The following is a 10,854-nucleotide window of genomic DNA, read 5'->3' as shown; positions in this document are numbered from 1 at the left end:
GAACAGATCAATTGACACAAGATCAGGAGGATTAGCAATCCTAGTGGAGAAAACTATCAACAAGTATGTCTCACACAGCCCATTTAACAGTGACTGTTTACTTCTAGTCAAGATACCATCTGAGATACCGCTATCTGAGGGTGGTTTAGTAGTTGGTGTTGCATACATCCCTCCTGAGGGATCACCCTACCATGACCATGTGTGTTTTAATGATATTGTAGCTGAGATATGTAGGTATGATTCTGATTTTGATGTTGTTATGTTACGAGATTATAATGCCAGGACAAGCAGATGTGTGACTTTACTTCTATAGAAACATTTGTTTGTTGTTTAACGCCGCACTCAGCAATATTCCATGTATATGACGGCTGTCTTTAAAATCGAATCTGGACCTGACAATCCAGTGATTGATGTCATGAGCATCGATACACGCAATTCAGACAGATGACATGCATCAACCAAGTCAGCGAGCCTGACCACTCGTCCCCGTTAGTTGCTTCTTACAACAAGCATAGTCGCCTTTTACGGAAAGCATAGGTTGCTGAAGACCTATTCTACCCCGGATCTTCACAGGTCTCTTTTTGACATTGGAGATGAATTCTAGTATATCTTCAATTGTAAATATTTCAATGAACAAAGGGACATGAACATCACAAAACACTTTTCAAAAAGACCGAATATGTTACAACTCAAGCAGTTATTTAACTGCCATAAGATATCAGTCTAAAAGAAACTATGTAAATTTATTAAAATTATAATGAAAACTGTAAAACTCCCGGTTATTCTCTGTCCACCGCAATGTAAAATACTGTTTGTACCGCATATGTCGATGCACCCGGCCTGAGAGAAATAGTGTTGTTTTGTTCTGTTCTGTAACAGGCAATAGGTGTTCAGGCTAATGGTGGAGTAAGTATATACTCCGAAAAATTGTGTTATTAAAGAAGATGACATCCATAAATTCTCTTCCTTATGTGTATCCCTTCTACATGTCCTTCAAAGACTTCACATGATAAATAGCTAACTTCAGAACAAAGAGACAAGACATTATAAGCCGAGTGTGTTTCCGTTACGTAAATATCATACTGTATACTAGAAATTTAAAAAAATGTATTTACAAAACGGAAACACATGAGGGGAATTATCTCATTATCATGTAATGTAATTTTTAAAATAATTAAGTTGGTTGGTTTGGTTTGTTGTTGCGTAAAACAACCAACTAACTAACCAACGAAAAAGAAATAATTCCTTTCAGCATGATCAGAATTACTTGGATGTGAGACGAAATGTCAGACTGGTCCCTCCGTTTTATGTTTTGGTTTGTTGTTTTACGCCGCACTCAGTAATATTTCAGCTACATGACGGCGGTCTGTCAATAATCGAGCCTGGACCAGACAATCCAGTGATTGACATCATGAGCAAAAATGAAGACGTTAAAGATGTAATTTCACTAAATGAAGAAACATTAAGTAACCGAGTATGAACACAATATTCGAATTTATCTAATCCCCCTGAAGGGTTTGTAGCCATGTTTGTCTACAACAACCCCTATCTAAGCATTTAGTGTATTGAGAAAAAAGGCATTGCATCCTTGTATGAAGCTTGAAAGTAGTTTTTCCTAGGCAACCACTGTTGCACATTTACTGGATCCTGATACCAAGTTGAGGATTGGTTTATAGCGCCGATAGTACTATCCATTAAATAAACTAGTTTATTACCGAGCTTCTGAGTTATCAAACTGTAACACAGATGGAGGTTTTCTCCTACCTGGAGAGACAGTAGCTGCCTTGGATGCCGCGTCGGGGTTATCGTAATCTGTGTACGATGGCAATTATTGAACAATATGCTTGGAAGACGAAGTCGATATTTTCAATTTGAGCCAGGACATTGTGAACATGTACAGATGTATAAAATTCATATTACATGGATCACTTCCAGAACGTTAAAGTACTAATGCCACGCCAATGAGAAATGTACAGAATGCGTAAATGATTAGTTTATGTCATCTTATCTCAATACAAATTAAAATACACTATGAAATGCCACACATAAATCGCAATTTGAAAAATGTAATTTCCAGCCCAAATATCTAAATACTAATGATGATTTCCCATCGAATTAATAAATGACTTGTTGACATTGTAAAGTTATCATTATCAATGTAATCATTTTAATTCACAACGATCACTCTTTAAATTTCCATTTACACCCCTTAATCAACTCGTTATATTCCAAAATGTATTACCATGGACACAGACCGCACCACCCCGACGATTTTCGAGACAACGGTCGGTGGAAACGCAGGTCTTCATTGAGCAAGCACCTGCTGAAGGCTATGAAAAAGTCAAATAGTATAAGTGCAATGTTTATTTCAGTCAACACACAATTCAAATGTTTTTGCAGCATTATTTACAAACCTACAAATGAATATAATTATCCTGAAATAACTTTTACTAAATATTATACTTGTTTTTTGTTGTTGTTTAACGCCACACTCAGCAATATTCCAGCTATATGACGGCGGTCTGTAAATAATAGTGTCTGAACCACACAATCCCGTAAGTCGCCTCTAAACACAAAGCATAGTCGCCTTTTATGGCAAGCATGAGTTGCTGAAGACCTATTCTTTCCCGGATCATTACGGGTCACTAAATATAATATGAAACCTTACATTAAATATAGCATCGTAAGCGTTTCTCATTGCAAGCATATAAAAATAAACAAATCTAACATACCATCTGATCTTTTCCTTTTCGAAACACAATGTAACCCTCCGTCTCCTGTCGTTCCAAGGAACTAGTCAGCTGTCGGCATGTCAGAGTTTTAATGTCGTATGCAACATCCTGACAGGAGCCTCTTTCCATGCACTTGACTTTGCACAAGTTGATACCAATAGGACGGTTCAATGTTTGTATGCAGGAAACACATACAAGGAACTGAGGCACTAGGAAAGGTAGAAACATCTTCTGAGGCACCCGTTGCTTCCACATGAACAGATGCACAATCCGGTCTGAACACTACGGTTTGTTTGTAAATGCTACATCGTCACGTGAGTCACTATATTGATCTAGTATGGCTTCTCGTCATTTAAGAGTAAAACGATCGTGTCTGTATTGATGTCTTTGTATACAAACTATACTGAGTCAAATTAAAAACTTCACATTTTTAAAAGTAATCCTATATATGATATACAACGGACAAATGTATCAGAGAAGGTAATTTTTAATCATTAATGTCTAAAGACGGATTTTAATTAACGGTGGTAACCATAATTTGTTCCAAGCACCTACGGTATTCCGTAATAACATCAACAGTTTAAATCATAAGTCCCAAGCACGAGAATCTGATGGCACACAAGTTCAGTAGCATGTATGGCCACCATGTGCGTTGACAACTGCCACACAACGCCTCCGTATGGACCTTGTGATGCTTGTGAACACATGATTTGGAAGACGACGCCATTGTTGCTGCAAAATGGTGCCAAGATCTTGCAAATTCTGTGGTTGGTTCTGGAGAGTGCGCAGACTTCTGCCAAGAGCATCCCAGACGTGTTCGATGGGATTGAGGTCGGGAGACCTTGACGGCCAGTCCATGACGTTGACTCCCGCATTCTGAAGGAAATTCCTTGTCAAAATTGCTGTGTGGGGTCTGGCATCGTCGTGTTGGAAGATCAAACCGGGTCCATGTGCTGCCATAAAAGGCAGAAGTTCTGGTGCCAGTACCTGGTCGCGGTAAGCAGCAGCGTTGAGGTTGCCACGGATGACAAGAAGCCTGGAACGTGCATTGCCACAGAAAGCACCCCACACCATGACACTTCCGCCTCGAAATCTGTCAACTTCCTGTACACAATACTGGGCGTAACGTCCATGACGGCGCCTCCACACCCTCGCCCTACCATCAGCAAATCGAAGATTAAATCGTGATTCATCACTACAGACGACTTGATTCCAATTCCTCTGAGTCCATCGTAAGTGTCGCTGTGCCCACAATTGACGTTGACGTCTGTGTAATTGAGTCAGAAACGGCCCGCAGTATGGCCGTCGTGCTTGAAGGTGAGCAGTTCTCAGGTGGTTTCGAACAGTTTGCGCACTCAGTCTACCCCTAAACAGTTCATTTCTGGTTGATGTAGCCGTCAAAAATCGGGTACGGAAGTGACGTAAGACAATCTGACGATCCTCTGAATGTGACGTCACACGTAGTCGACCTGGCCGAGGGCGATCAGCGATGGTACCCGTTTGCTGTAGACGCGTCTGTAAATCATAAACAGTCCGTCGAATACAACCCATCGTCCTTGTGACTTCAACTACGGACGTTCCCGTCTGCAACATGCCGATGGCACGTTCACGTTGCACATTTGAAAGGCGTGGCATGACAAATGGCCGTTAAAACTTTTGTTTTCTTGTGTTTTTCAATTTTTGTTAATGACTGCTAACAAGTATGGCTGAAAACACGTGCGGTATTATGGCCACGTGACCAGTTGCAAGTGAAAAAACACTTTTGCCACTATAGTGCTGTGCACTTGATTTTGATTGATTCACCTGCACAAAAACGGATGTTATCTGAAGACACTATGTGGCCATTTTTGTTTAAATACACAATAAGGGCCCACAATGATAACTGGTCAAAATGTTAAAATTTTAGTATAGTTTTTTATTTGGTTCAGTATATTACAAATTATTAATTTTATTTTTTATGTATTTTTGTTGGCAGTTCAACTCCTCTGGCGACTGTTTCTTTGTTTGTTGTTTAACGCCGCACTCAGCAATATTGCCGGACTTGTCTAATAGATCCGGAGTTAAAGAATGTTGTCAATTAAACAGCATGTTTCCAATGTTCCCCAAGTTCGAAGCATCTTACGCGCAGATCTAGGGTAGAACAGGTCTTCAGCAACCCATGCAAGTCCGTTAAAGGCGACTATGCTTGTCATAAGAGGAGACTAACGGGATCGGGTGGTCAGGCTCGATGACTTTGTTAATGCATGTCATCGATTCCAATTACATGGATCAATGCTCATGATGTCAATCACTTGATGGTCTGGTCCAGACTCGATTATTTACAGACCGCCGTCATATAGCTGGAATATTGCTGAGTGTGGCGTAAAACAACCAACCAACTAACCAACGAAACAGAAATAAATCCTTTCAGCATGATCAGAATAACTTGGATGTGAGACGAAAGGTCAGACTGGTCCCTCCGTTTTATGTTTCGGTTTGTTGTTTCACGCCGCACTCAGCGATATTGCAGCTATATGACGGCGTCTGTAAATAATCGAGTCTGGAGTCCCTTTTGAATGGCTTGAAAATAATAATTATGCTTCAGACTGTTGAATAAAGGAGAGATTGTTTGTACACCAAAAAAGCATTGTTGCAAGATCTTTGGGTTTTTTTTAAAAATTAGATTGGTTGGTTGGTTTGTTGTTCAACGCCGCACTCAGCTATAATCCAGCAATATGACGTCAGTCTGTAAATAATCGAGTCTGGACCACATAGGGCCTGTATCAGTCACCTGGATATTTACGCAATCATGTCAAACTATACATTTGCATTGTACATGTACATGTATATAATACTGCAAATAGTTCGTAATTTTGTCTATGTCAGCATTTAAAATGGGTGGATAGCAAATCTGACAGCATGAACGTGTATTTTTCTACATACAAATGTAGCATAAAAATCTGAACCGTTTCCATGTTATGATCCAGGATAAATCAAATCAAAGGTATTACTCTCTTCATAACAGACACATGTATACAATGTATTATTATAGGTTGGGGATAATATCGGTTTGCATGTTGTGGTCAAGGTTCTAACTCCTTTGGGAGTGCTGAACAGAAGAACAGAAGGGCCAGTCCTGGTAGCATATGTGCATTCCTCTCATTATACTCTCATCTGTACATATGGTTATAGACCCGTAAAGATCCGGGGTAGAATAGGTCTTCAGCAAGCAATGCTTGCTGTAAAAAGCGACCCTGCTTGTCGTCAGATGCGACTAACGGTATCGGGTGGTCAGGCTCGCTGACTTGGTTGATGCAGGTCATCGATCCCAATTGATAAGGTCGATGCTCATGATATCAATCACTGGATTGACTGGTCCAGACTCGATTATTTATACAGACCGCCGCCGTACAGCTGCAATATTGCTGAGTGCGGCGTAAAACAAAAACAAACAAACCAAACGACAACCTGACAATGTGCTTATTGTGAATCAATTAAAAATATCTAAAGGAATCAGTCAGTCATACGATTCTAATGAATCACTATCACTACTGATAAGGTAAATATATTTCAGTCATTTGTCCAGAAACATGTAAAAACACAAATGTACGTTAATGCGTTGTTCCTTTGAGCATTTAACCGGTTCTTGATATCGTAATTTGCATAAATTATTGTTTCTTAATGATGTTCTAGTACATTTTTAATATGGTATCAACAATACGTATTATCATTTGTGCGATATATGATCATTGACAAAATGTTTTTGAAAGCTGTTATTGTGCTTATCAAGGAGGCAGATCATATCTGATAAAGTCAGAAGCATTAGAACATTACGCTGATGGTATTTGTATCCGAGGAAGTGTTGAATATTACATGTTTATTATCATTATTGGCGAAAATTACTCGACAATTCAGTTTTAATGCTGGAAACACTGAAACACGTATTTGAATGGTGTTTAATAATGGTGGATATATATTAATATAGCAAACATGGGTATTTAAAGAGATCAAGTTGCAAATGTCAATGTGTTTATGAATATTGGCAGCTAAATATACTTTAGGTAGAAATTAAGTACTGGATGAATGCAGGTCGATACCCCGTACAAAGTTATGTTTTGCTTTATGTGTTAGATGAGAATGGAAAATTCAATTGGGCCTCATATGTGAGACTAATGTTATTTTATAGCGGTTTTGCGTATGTGTGGTTATTCCAAGATGTTGGTGATATGAACATGTTTTGTCTGCATTTAGAAGACGTTTAATATATATCTATTTCCAATCATGGTACCACAGTTTGGAGTCGTCTACGTTTTAGTGCATTATGTTGATATAGTATCTCTTCGAATAATACATAACAGTACTCAGCAAGAAACGATTAGTTAGTGCAATGTGGAGATTTCGTATATCCCTTTCGAGTCAACATCATTCGTAACATGTCATTGTTAAATATACCTCATACAGAATCTATATGTATAGAATGTGACCTTCATGTAGTAGGGGACGAATACTATGCATTTTTTATATGTAAGAAATATATTCACTTGAGAAATAGCTTTTTTACCTTCTGTGATATTAATGTACTACGCTTGATAGCTTTATATTTGTGTAAATTATTTAAAATAATATCGTCAAAGATGTAACTCTCTGGACATGTGACCTAAAGTGTTATTTATCTAACACCTGCACTATGGGCCATATAGCTTGTACTACGAAATAAACTTAATTGATTGATTGGACAAGGTGTATATATTGCAGGGCGATTTGCTGATTGCTAGGACGTAACTAGGATTATCTTGGTTTTTCAACCCCATATCCATGTGCCACTATTCCGCCAACATTAAGCTGACTCGACGTGGTGTAACTGAAGTAATGTTCAAAGCGTCTTTAAACCCACCTCACTCACTCTAGCGTGTAATACGTCTACAGAAATAAACTTAAGGAGAGGAAAACTTTCAAATAAAAGTCAAAATCAGGCCTCCTGCAAAGACTAAAAGAATAATGAAATAGAACGATAACCCATTATATTGATTTCCGATTCATATTTGCTATCCAATTCATGTCCTCATAAACATTAGTTATAGACACGGTTTAAGATTTGACCTCGTGAATACAAGAACCAAAGTTGCCAGGTAAATAATAAAGTCAGTTTATGTTTAATCACCGTAACACATAATGCGTTTTGGTTTCTTTTCATATTTTAGTTATTAAAGCAGTTCCTGTAATAGAGTAGTAATAACTATGGACCATGTAAAATTTATTTCTAATTTCCATCGATCTCATTCAACATCTATGCTTTGTAATCAACACATTTTGTGAAGGCAGCAATGCAACAAAAAGAACCCAAGGAAGTGAAGTAATACCAACCCAAGTGCAGTTAGAGGCAATTCTACTTTGAGTTGTATACTATTCGACCTCCGTCAAAACCATTGAAAAAAAGGCGTAGAAAGACCAAACCGAAAGTGTCATTATGTCCTTGTGTAAGCAACTAAAGTATTTGTCCTGAAGGGGGGAAAATGATGTTAAAAACTTGTTATTTAATCTCATTAAACTAGTATAGTTGGATGACACTTATGATACTGTTATATATAATTGACAGCAAAGCTAATTTCGTTTTACGCTACAGTTGCACCTAAGGTTGAATTACATTAACAACACTTAAACATTTCTGTATAATACATGCATGTGTAAGTTACATGCACTATACTTGATGACCCGTGAAGATCCGGGGTAGAATAAATCTCCAGCATCCCATGCTTGCCGAAAAAGATGACGGTGCGTATCGGAAGAGGCGACTAACGGGGTCGGGTGGTCAGACTCGCTGACTTGGTTGATGCATGTCATCGTATCCAGGCTCGTGAAGATCCGGGGTAGAATAGGTTTTCAGCACACCATGCTTGCCGTAAATGGCGACTATGCTTGTTGTAAGAGGTGGCTAACGGGATCGGGTGGTCAGGCTCGCTGTCTTGGTTGATGCATGTCAGCGATCCCAATAGCGTGGATCAATGCTCATGTTGTCAATCACTGGATTGTCTGGTCCAGACTCGATTATCTACAGACCGCCGTCATATAGCTGTAATGTTGATGAGTGCGGCGTTCAACAACAAACAAAGAAATACTATAATTGATATAATTTTAACACTGTTTTGATTCAGAATGGAGTATCGAGGAGTCGCATTCGCACTTTCTGTTGTCACGAAATGCATGCTTCACCATGACAGTGTGTTCATTATCCATAATAGTTTGTCACAAGTGTGCGTGATCGGCTCGTAGTAAGCATACTGTGTCTAGGTTGGATATTCATGTTAAACAGTGGTATCACAGTGGGCTAGCAGTATAAAATGGGGATTAGTCTGGACTGGTACAAGCAGCGTGCATGTACGCCGCTATATTAGGGCAATAATATTGGACACAACATTAAAACCCCATTTCAACTGACATCACCTGTAAAATATAAGATAGTCAACAACTAAATGCCTGTTTAAAATGTCCACTAAAATGTGCCTCTTTCAGTGTCTGGAAGTGTTGTATTGAGCCAATTGGGGACACAGAAAACAGGTTTTCTGATAGAGCAACACATGGGTAATGTGGCAGATGTCCATGGTATGTCATTGGTTATGTGTATAACGGGCGATGCGTAGCCTAGTAGGTAAATCGTTCGCTCGTTTAGCCCAGGTTTCGATTCCCCAATCGGGTACAAAGTGCCGATCCGGGGTAGAATAAGTCTACACGCAGATCCGTGATAGAACAGGTCTTCAGCAACCCATGCTTGCCGAAAAAGGCGACTATGCTTGTCGTAAGAGGCGACTAATGGGATCGGTTTGGTTGATTTGGTTGATGCATGTCATCTTATGCAAATTGCGTGGATCGATGCTCATTATGTCAATCACTGGATTGGCTGCTTCAGACTCGATTATTTACAGACCGCCGTCATATAGCTGCAATATTGCTGAGTGCGGCGTAAAACAACAAACCAACCAACCTTGATACATTCAAGAATCAACGTCCAAAAACTCTCATGCTTACAGACCAATAACCACGAAGGAATAATGTCCTCACACATATTGTATTTAAGTTTTTCGGATCCTTTGACCAGGATTAAATGAAATTGTCGTATGTCATACATATTCATGGCCTGGGTTAAAGACGGGTTCTGTCATGATACATTCAAGATGAATGATGTCATGGTACATTCAAGAGACGTGTGTTGTCATGATAATTAAAGAATGCGGTGTCATGATACATTCAAGATGAATGATGTCATGATACGTTGAAGACTGTAACCGTCATGATACGTTCAAGATGGTGGTGTCATGATACAATCAAGACGATTTCTTTTATGATACATTCAAGACGAGTGCTGTCATTATACGTTCAACACGTGTACTGTCATGATACATTCAACACGTGTACTGTCATGATACATTCAAGGCGGTTCTGTTATGATACATTCAAGACGGTTCTGTTATGATACATTCAAGATGAATGCTGTCATGATACATTCAAGATGGGTGCTGTCATGATACATTCAAGATGGTGCTGTCATGATACATTTAAGACGAGTGCTGTCATGATACATTCAAGGCGGTTCTGTTATGATACATTCAAGACGGTTCTGTCATGATACATTCAAGATGAATGCTGTCATGATACATTCAAGGCGGTTCTGTTATGATACATTCAAGGCGGTTCTGTTATGATACATTCAAGACGAGTGCTGTCACGATACATTCAAAATGGGTGCTGTCATGATACATTCAAGATGGTGCTGTCATGATACATTTAACACGAGTGCTGTCATGATACATTCAAGACGTTGCTGTCATTATACATTCAAGACGAGTGCTGTCATTATACATTCAAGACGAGTGCTGTCATGATACATTCAGGATGGGTGCTGTCATGATACATTCAAGATTGTGCTGTCATGATACATTTAAGACGAGTGCTGCCATGATACATTCAAGACGGTGCTGTCACGATACATTCAAGATGGTGCTGTCATGATACATTCAAGATGGTGCTGTCATGATACATTCAAGATGGGTGCTGTCATGATACATTCAAGATGGTGCTGTCATGAGACATTTAAGACGAGTGCTGCCATGATACATTCAAGATGGTGCTGTCACGATACATTCAAGAT

The sequence above is a fragment of the Haliotis rufescens genome, unplaced genomic scaffold, assembly GCF_023055435.1.
Source record: "Haliotis rufescens isolate VD_foot unplaced genomic scaffold, xgHalRufe1.0.p SCAF_29, whole genome shotgun sequence".
NCBI classification, from domain to species: domain Eukaryota; kingdom Metazoa; phylum Mollusca; class Gastropoda; order Lepetellida; family Haliotidae; genus Haliotis; species Haliotis rufescens.
This window is presented reverse-complemented; position numbering follows the sequence as displayed.